The 13,273-nt window shown below is 45.2% G+C and overlaps 1 non-coding gene across 1 annotated transcript; it reads left to right on the top strand.

The window, feature by feature from the left end:
• The first annotated feature begins 11,957 nt into the window (after positions 1 to 11,957).
• On the top strand, positions 11,958 to 12,064 carry LOC112206237 (U6 spliceosomal RNA). Its single transcript, XR_002940420.1, has one exon. It is a non-coding gene; the product is annotated as a U6 spliceosomal RNA (small nuclear RNA).
• The last annotated feature ends 1,209 nt before the right edge of the window (positions 12,065 to 13,273 follow it).

Raw genomic sequence — 13,273 nt, 5'->3', positions numbered from 1 at the left:
TAGGTAAATGTGTACTTAGTGTGCTTTTCTTAAACTTTTTGGGCATGAGAAAATTGGCTCAAATTTTGTTTTGGATCTTGGAATGCCAGAGCAGATATTGATTTTATTCAATTATTACTTTAAAATTACTTATAATGGGCTGGGCATGGTGGCTCACACCTGTAATCCCAACACTTTGGGAGGGCAAAGTGGGAGGATCACTTGAGGCCAGGAGTTTGAGACCAGCCTGAGAAATACAGTAAGACCCCCATCTCTACAAAAAAAATTTTTTTTTAATTAGCTGGGTGTGGTGGCATACACTTGTGGTCCGAGCTACTTTGGAGGTTTGGGTGGGAGGATCACTTGAGCCTGGGAGGTTGAGGCTGCAGTGAACTGATATCGTGCCTCTGCCTTCCAGCCCGGGTGACAGAGTAAGACTGTCTCAAAAAAAAAAAAAAAAAAAGGAATGAAATTACTTATAGGTATTCAGCTGGTACAGATGATGGTTATATGCTTTTCAGTAAAAGGGGTAAGAATTTTCACCTAAATTTTTCACTAAGTTGAGAAAATTATCACCAAGGAAATATAGTTACTTGATGAAATTGACGCACAAGATACGGGTTTCACCCAAGACAAAACATGCTTGGAAATTGACAACTGAGTTTGAAGGGAATGTTGTATTTCCATAAAACACATCACATGCAATATATTAACAAATGTAAAATGATTAACAAATAGGAACATTTGCCCTTTCTGCCAAATCTACCAATAGTGACTTTTATATGGAAAAATGACAGTTCACAGCTTCACTGGTTCTTCTTTTTCTTTCCATATGGAAATGATTACCTTTTTGCTGTTTTTCTTATCAACTGTTGCTATGATTTAAAATACAGAACCATATCTTATTTGTAAGGAATGTAAAAAGTGGTCAGTTCTGCTGCTAAAAGGCACACCCCACTGCTGCATTTCGTTAAGCCAAGTACACTTGAAAAATAATTAGATCATAATTTTTACCAAACAAGTTAAAGTAATTGTTTAAGCATTGAAGAGATCCACAGACTGAAACAATTTCCCAGACTAAACCAGCATTCATAAAGATCTGTAACTGAGTATCTCACCAGGGGTTAATCTGATTCTGAGGAACCTTGCTAGAAGTTAACTTGAAAGAAAGTCGTAAGTTGAAATCATTTGATATTTGAGAAAATTCATGAGGTACCAATAGGGGCAAGTATATTTCTAATTTGGCAACTCGTGGAATCATTAGCAGGTGAATATTAGAAGCAAATCCCAACTAGACAGAGCTCTGGGTCCATTTACTTATGCTATTTGACCCTTTTTTATGATCCACAACTGCATTATTTGATATGTATGGTTACCTATTACATATATATGTGTGTGTGTGTATGTGTGTGTGTATGTATTTTTTTTTTTTTTTTTTTTTGAGACAGCGTCTCGCTCTGTCACCCAGGCTAGAGTGCAGTAGCATGATCTCAGCTCACTGCAGCCTCAACCTCCCAGGCTCAAGCAATCCTCCCACCTTAGACTCACTAATAACTGGGACTATAGGTGTGCACCACCATGCCCAGCTAATTTTTGTATTTTTGGTAGAGACGAAGTTTCCTCATGTTGCCTGGGCTGGTTTCAAACTCCTGGGCTCAGGCTATCTACCTGCCTCGGCCTCCCAAAGTGCTGAGATTACAGGCGTGAGCCACCATACCTGGCCAATACCTAAATATTTTAAAGCTTGGGTTAAAACATTCACATGGAAAATAATTTTTTCTTGTCTACTTGGAATAACAAAATTTTTGCTCTTAAAGTTGTGATTTTAAGTTAAAAATTAACACCAAGATGCTGATGTCAAAACTTCCAAATGGAGTGGCATTGGAAATGTGCTTTGATTTGTGTGGAGATAATGGCCAGTCAGCCAGGACAACATTGGCTCCCTTAGCTCCTGGGCATACAGATCCAGAAAACTTTGAAAGTGTAATTTCTTAGATTACGGGAGAACTGGCACATTACGTTGTCAAACATTATCCTGCAGAGCCAGAATGCACCCCTGTGGACAATGAACACAGTGTGAATGCATACTGTTTCTTATTGTCAAGCTCTTTCTCTCTTACCTCCCCAATCTTTCCTCAAGAGCTTAAGCTGTAGAACCTGTTTTTTCCCATGCATTCGCCACTTCCAGCCCTGGGATCTCCCCGAAAACTCCCCTCCCCCATCCACCCTTACTATTCAATCTACAACATCTTTCAACATCTTTCTCCTATATTTTACCCATCACTTAGAACTCACTAAGTATGCCAACAATTCACTATTATCAGCCAATTCATCCATTCAACCAGTATCTATTCAGTGCCAGGCACTGAGGAAGATGTTAAGGATACAGGGATCAATGCTACCTTGTCTGAAGAAGCTTTTTGGGATGTTTAGTGCTACAATTCTAGCTTCCTAATTATTGCTTGTTATCTTGCCTGTGTGCATATTCACCTTTTTTCCAGGACAGAATGTGGTCCAAGAAAGAACAATGAACTCAGAACTCTGGTCTGGGCTAGGCTTAAGTGTTGAAATGTCTCTTCACTGGCTCTGTAGGCTCTATAAACTCTACTTTGCAGTATACATACTAGTGATTCTCCTGACCACCATGTGTATCACACTTGAATTCCTGTCCAAAATTTTCTTTTAAAACATACTGCATATGTCCCTAACCCACTATCTTCTCTCATGAGCCCAAAGTTTGGCAGATACCCCTTTCTTGTTCTGCCACCTACCCACCAAATACGGCTTTAACCACTAGCTTGTCATTTTGGGCCAACAATCATTTATTTTATTTTATTTTATTTTTGAGATAGGGTCTCACTCTCTTGCCCAAGCTGGAGTGCAGTGGTGCAATCATGGCTCACTGCAGCCTCAACCTCCCAAGCTCAAGTGATCCTCCTGCCTCAACCTCCTGAGTAGCTGGGGCTGCAGTGGTACACCACTACACTCGGCTAATTTTTTTTATTTTTAGTAGAGACAAGGTCAGACTATGTTGCCCAGGCTGGTCTCAGACTCTGAGGCTCAAGTAATCCTCCTACCTCAGCCTCCCAATGGCCCTCCCTCCTTGGATTACAGGTGTGAGCCACTGCACCTGGCCAACCAACAGTCATTTATGTTAAGAGAGATTTCCTCAACTCTATCAATCATATTGTTTCCTATGGGTTTGAGGAATGTGAGCTAAAAAAACTGGCTTTAGCTAGGCACGGTGGCTCACGACTGTAATCCCAGCACTTTGGAAGGCTGAGGCGGGTGGATCACCTGAGGTTAGGAGTTCAAGACCAGCCTGACCAACATGGTGAAACCCCGTCTCTACTAAAAATACAAAAAATTAGCTGGGTGTGGTGATGCACATCTGTAATCCCAGCTACTTGGGAGGCTGAGGCAGGAGAATCGCTTGAATCCGGGAGGCCAAGGTTGCAGTGAGCTGAGATCGTGCCACTACATTCTAGCCTGGGCGACAGAGCAAGACTCCATGTCAAGAAAAAAAAAAAAGCAAAAAACTGGCTTTATATTTTTAAATAACTTCCTACTCCTACACCCTGAAATGTCTCAGATGATGCAATGTCAATCTTATTAATAGATGGAAAGCCATTTCCGCAAGCAGGAATGCTTGCACAAGGAGTTAAGATAAACAACGTAAATATTTCAAGTTTCTGGGAAACATAATGTCAGGTCAGTGTATGGCATTCCAGCTGTGGAAAAGGGGAAAAGATACAAAGTCCTAATCATTTAGACTCTAGGGAGCCAGTGAAACAGGAAGAGATGAAAAGAAAGGTCAGGGGAATTGGTCATGCCCCCAAAGAACTGCTAAAAAAGAAACTTGATGGGTTTTGAATTATAAACTTTACCTAATATAAGCCAAAAATAAAATTCTAAGCCTTCAAACATCTGAATGGATCCCTCCTATCAGCAAGGGCATTCCAAAGCTAACCTGAGAAACTGTTTCAGGCCATGATGGAAAGGGGGTAGGGTCGGACAGATTTATACCCTGTTCCCTTTTGGAATTCCTGATAGACTGATAGAACAGACTCTTTTTTTTTTTTTTTTTTTTTTTTTTTTTTGAGACGGAGTCTCGCTCTGTCTCCCAGGCTGGAGTGCAGTGGCGCGATCTCAGCTCACTGCAAGCTCCACCTCCTGGGTTCACGCCATTCTCCTGCCTCAGCCTCCGGAATAGCTGGGACTACAGGCGCACGCCACCACGCCCGGCTAATTTTTTTTTTTTTTTTTTGTATTTTTAGTAGAGATGGGGTTTCACCATGTTAGCCAGGATGGTCTCGATCTCCTGACCTCGTGATCCGCCCGCCTCAGCCTCCCAAAGAGCTGGGATTACAGGCGTCAGCCACCGCACCCAGCCAGAACAGACTCTTTTACGTCTGGTAACAAACATTTACACTCATTGTTCTCTCCCTCCAAAGCCTGCTACCTGGAGGCTTCACCTGCATAAAACCTTGGTCTCCACAACCCCTTATCTCAACCCAGACGTTCCAAAGTTTTTAGACAATAATGTAACTCTTTCAGCCAATTAAAAAATTTTTTTTTTCTTTTGACACAGAGTCTTGCTCTGTCACCTAGGCTGGTATGCAGTGGTGCGATCTTGGGTCATGGCAACCTCTGCCTCTCAGGTTCAAGCGATTCTCCTGCCTCAGCCTCCCAAGTAGCTGGGGTTACAGGCCTATGCCAAAACACCCGGCTAATTTTTGTACTTTTTTTTTTTAGTAGAGATGGGGCCTCCTAAAGCACTGGGATTATAGGCGTGAGCCACCGTGCCTGGCCTTGATTATTATTATTTTTGAGACAGAGTCTCACTTTGTCGCCCAGGCTGGAGTGCAGTGGTGCAATCATGGCCCACTGCAGCCTTGACCTCCTCTGGCTCCAGCCATCCTCCCACCTCTATCTCCTGAGTAGCTGGGACCACAGCTGTGTGCCACAACGCCCTGCTAATGTTTGTATTTTTTGCACAGACAGGGTTTTCTTCATTTTTACCAGGCTGGTTTCAAACTCCTGAGCTCAAGCAATCCACCGGCCTCAGCCTCCCAAAGTGCTGGGATAACAGACATGAGCCACTGTGCCTGACATCACTTTTTCTTTCCTTTTTTTTTTTTTTTTTTTTTTTTTTTTGAGACAGAGTCTCAGTCTGTCACCCAGACTAGAATGCAGTGGCACAATCCTGGCTCACTGCAACCTCCACCTCCTGAGCTTAAGCAATCCTCCCACCTCAGCCTCCTGAGTAGCTGGGACTACAAGCAGGCGCCACCATGCTTGGCTAATTTTTAAATATTTTATAGAGACGAGGTTTCATTATATTGTCCGGGCTGGTCTCAAATTCCTGGGCTCAAGTGATCTTCCCACCTCAGCCTTCTAAACTGCTGGGATGACAGGCGTGAGCCACTGTGTCCAGCCCTTTTTTATACTTTTTGAAACATAGCAAGTAAATTGTTTATTGTTATTGTCGTTTTTGAGACAGTTTTGCTCTTGTTGTCCAGACTGGAGTGCAATGGTGCAATCTAGGCTCACTGCAACCTCTGCCTCCTAGGTTCAAAAGATTCTCCCGCCTCAGCCTCCTAAGTAGCTGGGATTACAGGCATGCGCCACCACGCCCAGCTGATTTTGTATTTTTAGTAGAGACGGGGTTTCTCCATGTTGGTCAGGCTGGTCTCAAACTCCCAACCTCAGGTGACCCACCTGCCTTGGCCTCCCAGAGCGCTGGGATTACAGGCATGAGCCACCGTGCCTGGCAGTACATTGTTTTAAAATTAGGCATATGGGTTCCAGTGTTATTTCTATGAGACAGGCTGTTCTAAACATTTCAGGAGCAAACTGCTGGGAATTGTAGAAACTGGAGTTGAACAGAATTTGTCCTTACTAGGTGAGAGGTCATGGGAACATGATGGTAAGAAACATGACATAAGGCAAAAGATGGGAGTTTCCTTTTTGATGATAAAAAGCCTTTGCTTAAGCTCGACTCATGCAATGAGTATGAAAGAGGCAGGATGTGAGCTTAATTCAACAAACATCGACTGAACACCTGCAAGGAAGGACACTGTGCTAGGGCGGGGTAATAATGAGTTAGACCTGGCCTCCGGCCACTAGGAGGCCACCGCTTGGCATATTGTTTGCTGCAGAGCATACGCCTGACTCATGGTAAAGACTCCATGTTTACTGAACAGATTCACATCAATGTCTAAAACTCTGGAAGAAAAGTAAAGCTGCAACACTACAGTCACACAGTGAATGAAGCCCGTTAAAGCCCCCATTATGAGACAATTTGAAGAGTGGAGGAATGTCTGGTAAATCAGAAGATGGTAATAAGTAGTAGTAAGAAACATCTTTGGACTAGTCATGGTGGCTCATGCCTGTAATCCCAGCACTTTGAGGGGTTGAGGTGGGCAGATCACTTGAGGCAAGGAGTTTGAAACCAGCCTGGCCAACATGGTGAAACCCGTCTCTATGAAAAATACAAAAATTAGCCGGGCGTGGTGGCACATGCGCCTGTAATCCCAGCACTTTGGGAGTCTGAGGTTGGCAGATAACTTGAGGTCAGGAGTTCGAGACCAGCCTGGCCAATATAGCGAAACGCTGTCTCTACTAAAAAAACAAAAATTAGCCAAGTGTAATGCACCTGTAATCCCAGCTACTCTGGAGGTGGAGGCATGAGAATTGCTTGAGCCTGGGGTGGCAGAGGTTGCAGTGAGCCAAGATCGTGCCAGTGAACTCCAGCCTGGGCAACAGAGTGAGACTCTGTCTTAAAAAAAAAAAAATTATTCTGTAAATTGTCACATAGATGGGGTGTAGGAACTCCTGGACACTCCAAGTTCATCCAGGTGGCACAGGAAGAAGGGAGAAATTAAAGATTAACTTTGGGGTCTTAATTGTCTCAACATGTTCTTCTAATGAACACTGCCTACTTCAGGGAAGACTAATAAATATACCACAAAAAATAAATGAAACAGTCTAAAAAGAAGTATATAAAGTAGGAAAACTTTTGTGTATGAAAGAAGTTTTTACTTCTTCTTACAGAGACCAGGGAGTCTTTTATGCTCAGATGAATTCTTTATAATTGAAGAAGAAAATGCAGAACATCTGAAAACTTCTTTGATCTCATACATTTTTCTAAAAGCAGTGCCCTCCCTTTTCCTTCTGAGATTGTGCAAAGTACTTTCATACACACTTTCTACCAGGAAGACATCTCATTATGTCTGATTCCATCAGAAAGCCGGGAACAGTGACACCCCAGTCCTCCCAGGCTTTGAGAACTACGCACCCATGTGGGAGTGGAACATACAAGCAGATCTCTCCCTCTGAACTCTGGTACTCCTGGAGAGTGGTGTCATTGTGGTTATATGTTGTTTATTCCGAGCTGCTAGCCAGCCAACTTCAATAAGCAATAACTCATTTACTGAAACATGTAAACAGGCTCAGCACCAAAGCAGCCAAATGGAAAGCCGCCTCGAACACATGCTCCAGAAGGTGTAACAAAATCGTGATTCTGCCTTTTGGCTTGGCAAAGGCAGTTGGGAAGATGCCCTCACGCTGACTTGGGAGCACTCCTGACCTCTGGGTTCTAGGATGCAGCCGCTGCTGTCTAGGCTAGCACTGCTGGAATCTTGGACTCCGGTAGAAACATACAGGAAATCACATTGCCAAACTTTTCTCCTTATAAAGACAGATGATCTCTCCAGGAACTACCATCCTCTCAGTTCTCAAAGGGAGGGGCCGTTGGTTAAGCCAGCAGGATACTGGGGAGAGGAATTTTAAAAGTTTACTGTAGCCTTAAGGTCCAGTCACAGTGCCATCTCTTTAACACCACCACCACATAACACGGCTTAAGGACCTATTACCCTGGAGAATTCTCTGAAGAAGTCCAGCTTATTCACTGACAGAAGTTACAGTTTGGTGTAAAGAACGGCATATTCACTAGGAGTTTAGGAGTTAGGAAGCCTAAGATACAGAATATTACAGGCCCCACCATCCTATTGGTCATTATCGCCCCTCCACATATTCAAAACAGAATAGTCTGTCTTCCTCAGACTTGCCTCCTTTATATTCCTGGCTTGGGGATGGGCATTGCTGTCTTTTCAGGGGTTCTTTGGGTCCTTCCTCGCCATTTTCTTTTTTTTTTTTTTTTTTTTAGATGGAGTCTCTCTCTGTTGCCCAGGCTGGAGTGCAGTGGCGCAATCTCGGCTCACTGCAACCTCTGCCTCCCGGGGTTCAAATGATCCTCCCATCTCAACCCCCCAAGTAGCTGGACCTACAGTAGAGTTTCAACCTGCCCAGCTATTTTTTTATTTTTATTTTTTTGAGACAGAGTTTCGCTCTTGTTGCCCAGGCTAGGGTGCAATGGCACGATCTTGGCTCACCATAACCTCCGCCTCCCAGGTTCAAGCAATTCTCCTGCCTCAGCCTCCCAAGTAGCTGGGATTACAGGCATGTGCCACCACGCCTGGCTAATTTTGTATTTTTAGTGGAGACAGGGTTTCTCCATGTTGGTCAGGCTGGTCTCGAACTCCTGACTTCAGGTGATCTGCATGTCTTGGTCTCCCAATGTGCTGGGATTACAGGCGTGAGCCACTGCACCCGGCCCAATTTTTCGTATTTTTAGTAGAGTCGGGGTTTCACCATGTTGGTCAGGCTGGTCTTGAACTCCTGAGTTCAGGTGATCCACCAGCCTCTGCCTCCCAAAATGCTAGGATTACAGGCATGAGCTACCACCCCGGTCACCCATTGTTTTTCTAATGCTTTTTTTTCTCTCTCTCTCTTTCTCTTTTTCTTTTTCTTTTCTTTCTTTCTTTTTTTTTTTTTTTTTTTTTGGGAGATAGTCTCCCTCTGTCACCCAGGCTATAGTGCAGTGGCTTTATCTCGGCTCACTGCAACCTCTGCCTGCCAGGTTGAAGCAATTCTCCTGCCTCAGCCTCGAGTAGCTGGGACTACAGGCACCCGCCACAACCCCTGGCTAATTTTTGTATTTTTAGTAGAGACGGGTTTTCACCATGTTGGCCAGGCTGGTCTCAAACTCCTGACCTCAGGTGATCCGCCCGTCTCTGCCTGCCAGTGTTGGGATTACAGGCGTGAGCCACCACGCCCGGCTGGTATGCAGTTGTTTTTTTTTTTTTTTTTGAGACGGAGTCTCGCTCTTTCGCCCAGGCTGGACTGCAGTGGCACTATCTCGACTCACTGCAACCTGCGCCTCCCGGGTTCACGCCATTCTCCTGCCTCATCCTCCTGAGTAGCTGGGACTACAGGCATCCGCCACTGCGCCCAGCTAAGTTTTTGCATTTTTAGTAGAGACGGGGTTTCACCGTATTAGCCAGGATGGTCCCGATCTCCTGACCTTGTGATCTGCCTGCTTGGCCTCCCAAAGTGCTAGGATTACAGGCATGAGCCACCGCGCCCAGCCCCAGTATGCAGTTTTTTTAAAAAAAAATCTTAGTAGCTATCTTTTTAAGGAATAGAATGGGGGGCAGGTTTGCCCTAAGCAGTTCCCAGCTTGACTTTTCTTTGGCTTAGTGATTTTGGGGTCGCAAGATTTATTTTCCTTTCACCGGGCTTATGTTCTAGTGCGGCAAGCACTAGCAAGAAAACAGACAAACTAGTTGTGAATTAGGTCGGTACTTTAAGGAAACTAAACAGCGAGCTAAGGCAGAGCTACAGAGGACTCGAGTGGAAAACCTGATGCTGTCTTTCTCCCCACCCTATACATAGCCCCTTATTTGTTCTTTCCTGGTGTCTGAGTTTTTTTCTGGTTAGAATACCTTTCGTTTCACTCCCTCTACCTTGTCAATTCAAATACTACTCCCCTCAGGAAACTTTTGTTTTGTTTTTTTGAGACAGGGTCTCACTTTGTCACCTGGTCAACCAGGCTGGAGTGCAGTGGTGCAACCTTGGCTCACTGCAACCTCTGCCTCCCGGGTTCAAGCAATCCTCATGCCTCAGCCTCCCGAGTAGCTGGGATTACAGACACACACCACTACGCCAAGCTAACTTTTGTATTTTTAGTAGAGACAGGGTTTTGCCATGTTGGGCCAGGCTGGTCTTGAACTCCTGGCGACAGGTGATCCTCCCACCTCACCCTCTTAAAGTGCTAGGATTATAGGCATAAGCCACGTTGCCCAGCCCTGTATTCACTTTTTAAATCCCCACTGGTGTAAGGTGCTGTGAAGAAGAGACAAAGTTGTCGATACAGATCTCCTCCCTCCAGGACCCTGCAGTCTTCTTAGGGATTTTATTCATATATGCAGATAACTATAATACAGAGTGAGGTGAGGGCCGTAAGAAAGGAAGTGTGAAGAGATCATTGCTGACGAGGAAAGATCAGAAAAGGGTTTCCTAGCCGAGTGCAGTGGCTCACACCTGTAATTCCAGCACTTTGGGAGGCTGAGGCAGGTGGATTGATTGAGCTCAGGAGTTTAAAACCAGCGTGGTCAACGTGTTGAAACCCTGTCTCTACTAAAAAAAAAAACTACAGAAATTAGCTGGGTGTGGTGGTGCAGCTCTGTAGTCCCAGCTACTGGTGGGGAGTGGGGCAGCTGTGGCGGGAGGATTGCTTGAGCCTGGGAGGTGGAGGTTGCAGTCAGCTGTGGCTGTGATTGCACCACTGTACTTCAGCTTGGGCAACAGAGTGAAACCCTGTCTCAAAACAAAACCCAAACTCAAGACATTAAAATACTTTGAAAAATTAAAAAAAGGCTGTAGAAATAGAAATTACTTTTACCCAAGTGTGGTGGTGAGTGCCTGTAGTCCCAGCTACTCGGGAGGCTGAGGCGGGAGTTGACTTGAGCCCAGGAGTTGGAGTCCGGCCTGGGTAACATGGGAGACCCCATCTCCTTAAAACAAACAAACAAAAAACCTTGCTTTTAAATCATAATTATAGCAAACACCACTCTGGGAATCTGCCCACATGGATGGCTAAGAATGGAGCTTGCTTTTCCAACCCTGTGATACAGGGAAGAGTAAAGTCTGCTCATCTATTTAAATAGCAAAATTTGAGGTTGTGGCCTTGATTTTCTGTTATCTTCCTTTCTCCATCAACTACCTGTGATCAGGGCCGGGCGCGGTGGCTCACACCTGTAATCCCAGCACTTTGGGAGGCCGAGGCGGGCGGATCACGAGGTCAGGCGATTGAGACCATCCTGGCTAACACGGTGAAACCCCGTCTCTACTAAAAATACAAAAAATTAGCTGGGCGAGGTGGCGGGCACCTGTAGTCCCAGCTACTCGGGAGGCTGAGGCAGGAGAATGGCGTGAACCCGGGAGGCGGAGCCTGCAGTGAGCGGAGATCGCGCCACTGCACTCCAGCCTGGGCGACAGCGAGACTCCATCTCAAAACAAACAAACAACAACAACAACAAAAAAAAAAAAAACAAAAAAAACTACCTGTGATCACAAGATGAAACAAGTATGCTGAAGCTTGGACTTTTGCACTGATTTCTACAGAACAGAGTAGTTCAGAGCCAGAACGCCTCTGCTGCCCGCTCTACTTCCTTGTTTCCCTTGACAAATTACTGAACCACCCTGCCTTAATTTCCTCATGGAGTTGTTAAGTACAACACATGTGAAACAGGCCTGAAAATAATGCCTGGTACAAAGCAAACAATCATTATCAAAAGTTGTAGTAATCCACTGTGCTTCCTGGTACAGGGCACGCCAGAGTTCCCGGGAGCTAATCTTGATTGCTGGTGCTCCGTGTGGTTGTTGTGTACAAAGAAATTACCATGGAGGGAACATGGAGATGGGAAAGGGCTGGTGCAATGGGCAGAATGAAGAGGTGTCTGAAGAACCAACAACCTGAGGCTAGGCAGGAACATCTGGCAGCTCTCAGAGAGGTTTAGCAGTCCTTACTCAAGTGCAACTGACTGTGAGGTGCACTAAAGAGTGAAAGGCAGAGAAAGGCCTCCTTGCCTTAGTCTTGGCCTTCATCTTCTTAACTAATGAAAAGAAGCTGGGTGCTCGCTTTGGCAGCACATACACCAAAATTGGAACAATATACAGAAGATTAGCATGGCCCCTGCACAAGAATGACACTCAAATTTGTGTTCTGTATTAAAAAAAAAAAAAAAAAAGGCTGGGCATGGTGGTTCATGCTTGTAATCCCAGCACTTTGGGAGGCTGAGGTGGGTGGATCACCTGAGGTTAGGAGTTCGAGACCAGCCTGGCCAACATGATGAAACCCCGTCTCTACTGAAAAAAATACAAAAAATTAGCCGAGTGTGGTGGCATGCACCTGTAATCCCAGCTACTTGAGAGGCTGAGGCAGGAGAATCGCTTTGAACCTGGAAGGCGGAGGCTGCAGTGAGCCGAGATTGCGCCACTGCACTCCAGCCTCGGCAAGAAGAGTGAAACTCCGTCTCAAAAGAAAAAAAAAAAAGTTGGGAAAAACATGGTTCTCCAGGGCCGTGGCAAGCCAGGCTTCTGCACTACTGCCAAGAGGAGTGAACTTGAGCTGCTTTTTGTTTCCTCCACACAACATGGTGAGGAGCCAAAGGAAGACAGTGATCTAAGTCATTCCCCACCTTCAGGCGGCACCATCCCTGTTTTCAAATCCCTAACTGCCTCACTCCCCTAAAGCATTTTTTCCCCACTGGAAACAGACTGGAACACAATTAAGCAATGTTGATCACTGCTTCAGTCAAAAGTGGTCTGAAGGGAAAAGCTGATGTGTTTTGTCCCCCAAAAGGGATAGATGGCCTCAAAGGAAAATGTCGCATTTGGATTAGATTTGTGGTAGGGGAGGAGTGACCTGCCAAGGGCTCCTTGAATAAACAAAACTGTTCCTCAAAGGGCTTTGGGTGGAGGTCATCAAAGCAAGTTCACAGAAAGATCCTCCTCCCTGGTAACTCTCCAGAGATGGCTGACTCTTTGCTTACGTAGGTAGCTCAGGGGTCCCACTTGAAGTCAGTTGCCCAGAATAAGCCAGAGCCTGCCCCCTCAAGAATTCAGGAATGTGGTTTCCAATGCAAATAAAGGCTAAATTGTAGAAACAGTGCTGGAGTGTGTTCAAGCCCTCCCTCTAGGTCCTCTGAGTCATTTGGAAATGGTTAACAAACAGGTTGGACACCTGGGTTGATTACTGCTGAAGGGGATTTCCACACAAACCCTATACTGTAAAATCATCCTCTTGCCTTCCCAAAGCAATTCAGTTCCACTTTCTAGACCGAATGTGCCTTAAAGATTCCAAATGTCCTAAATCAGATCCTAGGGTTCCTAAATTAGAGAAGCAACTGCTGCTGACACAAAGAAACAAGGAGCCAAGCAACTTTGT

This window comes from Pan troglodytes, chromosome 19 (genome assembly GCF_028858775.2).
Source record: "Pan troglodytes isolate AG18354 chromosome 19, NHGRI_mPanTro3-v2.0_pri, whole genome shotgun sequence".
NCBI classification, from domain to species: domain Eukaryota; kingdom Metazoa; phylum Chordata; class Mammalia; order Primates; family Hominidae; genus Pan; species Pan troglodytes.
This window is presented reverse-complemented; position numbering and strand designations above follow the sequence as displayed.